Here is a 2606-nt window from a genome sequence, read left to right as displayed (position 1 = left end):
TTGAGTTAAACATTTTTTAATGCAACGGACCCCCTACCAAACTGGCCCCGCCCCCCCCCACCGAAATCCGGCACTGGTAGCCATATGGAAACACTGTGTCGCTTATAACTCTCGTGAGTTTTGTCTTATAACTAGATTTGTTTCAGTTACGGTTTTGACCAACGTAGTGATCCGTGATGTACAATTTGGTAGACATATTAAATAATATACACATAAAGCCCGGCTAGCTCAGTCGGTAGAGCACGAGACTCTTAATCTCGGGGTCGTGGGTTCGAGCCCCACGTTGGGCGCAATTTTTTCTTTTTATTTAGTTTTTGTATATTTTGGTGGTGTACTTAATTTCAGCTCCATACATCATTAATTTTCTTATTGCAACATTTGGCTGAAGTGATAGACTTCGTAGGGTACATATAGCACATGGAGAATAAAATACAATTATATTCGATCCATGGAATGAGAGTATAATTCCACTGCTTGGTCCAAGATCCCCTCGCCAGCAACAAAACTCGTCTCTTCAAAGAATCTCAGTAAATATGAAAATCACTATACCGCCATTATTGATAAAGAAACCCAGGCTGGTGTATGAAGGTGTGAGGGATGGTGGGTAAAGAAGCATCACTTTCATATTCTTTTAATCGGTTCTGTATATGTTTTCAAAATAAAGAACAATAGGAAATGGTCTTAGATTTATTTTCTTGCCCATACTTCGCTTGTCTTCAAACCGTCTGCAGTGATGAAGTGAATTTTGCATCAAGGAAAGTATATGCCTGTGAAATATAAGTGAATTAGCTTCATGAGCGTTGGACACGCAAAATTCACATTACTTTCACTTGAAAGCGTTAAACCGTCATGGATCATTCAGTGCCTTTGGAATGGCAGACGGAGTGTATGTGAGTTGTAGAGGTGTAGCAGTGAATTCACATGGGTAAGTTGGTAAGGATCTGAGTATGGCGTATAAGGGCGTGTGAGTTGTATGGTTTGTGGGAATAACCTGACGGGATGTGGGAATTACCTGACCCAGCGCAGTGCCTAAGTTGTAGCTGGTCTGGGAAAGACTTAACCTGGGATCTGTACCTTGTGGCGCTTCTGTTTCTCGATATTTGACGGGTCTTGTGATCTGTGACAAGTCTTGTGATCTGTGACAGGGCTTGTGATCTGTGACAGGTCTTGTGATCTGTGACAGGTCTTGTGATCTGTGACTGGTCTTGTGATTTGTGATTGCGACAGGTCAGGTGATCTATGACGGACCTGGCGTCGGTTATGAGTGCAACTCATGGGAGGTGCCTTAATACCACCGCGTTTATCTTGATCTAAGGAGTGTGACATGTCCCACAGCAAGTATGACTATGGAACACATTTTAACAGTTTGCCCACAGAATAGGGTTACCGCCTATAATTTCCAAGATGCCTGTAGGGATCTCGGGGAACTCTTAGGGATTTGTATTGACATTAATAATTTAATTAGGTTTACAAATGATGCATGATGATTTAACTTGCTATGTTAATATTTATTAGAGGTGAGCTTTATATGATCAGAGCTTTCATTGTTTGTTAATTTAACCTGTGTGTGTGTGTGTGTGTGTGTGTGTGTGTGTGTGTGTGTGTGTGTGTGTGTGTGTGTGTGTGAGTGTGTGTGTGTGTGTTTGCTTGTGTGTGTTGGTAATTGTGTGTAAACATCACAACAACTATTTCTAAGGAGATAACAACAATGAAATTCTGTTATCTCAATTTCTCTTTTTCCCCTCCTCTTTCTCTCCTTGGTTCTTCCTCTCCTTGGTTCTTCTTATTATCCTCCTCCGCTTGCTATCCTCTTTCCCTCGCCCCAGAGTGTAGCCCCATCAACACACTGCTTAAAAAGTTTACAAGCACAACTTTGTACCAGGGTTTACTTACCTGATGTTTTCCACTAAACAAATATTTTGTCTTTGTTATACTTGAAGCCCCTTGAGCCCTGACGGTGCTCGAAAATATTTATAAATGACTTAAAAAAATATTCGTTCTTCAAATCGATAATTACGCTAATAGGGTCAATTTCCTGTTACTTACGGAACATATTCACTTGATCCAAATTGCTAGAGTTTGCCCATCAACTCTCTTGATAAAACTGTAGGTGAGTATAGTAGCATTTCCATTACTCTTTTAATAACCATTTATATATATTTTAATTAAAAATACAATTTGATTTTAATTCATGGACAAATCTTATTGAGACCAAGTTTGTCAGAAAGAAAATTGTTATGCAAAGCCCAATAGAAAAAGATAATATAAACAAGCAATAATAAGTAAATAGAACAAGTAATAGAAACAATGGTAAAAATAATAGGGAGAAAATAATAGGAATAAATAATAGGAGCAAGTAATACAATCATGAGGAACATGTAATAAGAACAAATAATACGTCAAGTAACAGGAACAAGTAATAGGTCAGGTAATAGGTCAAGTAATAGGAACAAGTAACAGGAACAAGTAATAGGTCAGATAATAGGAACAAGTAACAGGAACAAGTAATAGGTCAGGTAATAGGAAAAGTAATACGAACAAGTAATAGGAATAACTAACAGGAACAAGTAATAGGTCAGATAATAGGAACAAGTAACAGGAACAAG

General features: G+C 38.5%; 1 non-coding gene across 1 annotated transcript; it reads left to right on the top strand.

Moving 5' to 3' along the window:
- Window positions 1-217: 217 nt before the first annotated feature.
- On the top strand, window positions 218-290 carry TRNAK-CUU (transfer RNA lysine (anticodon CUU)). The gene has a single exon. It is a non-coding gene; the product is annotated as a tRNA-Lys (tRNA).
- The last annotated feature ends 2316 nt before the right edge of the window (window positions 291-2606 follow it).

This window comes from Cherax quadricarinatus, unplaced genomic scaffold (genome assembly GCF_038502225.1).
Source record: "Cherax quadricarinatus isolate ZL_2023a unplaced genomic scaffold, ASM3850222v1 Contig135, whole genome shotgun sequence".
Lineage (NCBI taxonomy): Eukaryota > Metazoa > Arthropoda > Malacostraca > Decapoda > Parastacidae > Cherax > Cherax quadricarinatus.
The sequence above is the reverse complement of the archived record's forward strand: the minus strand, read 5'-3'. Positions and strand labels throughout refer to the sequence as shown.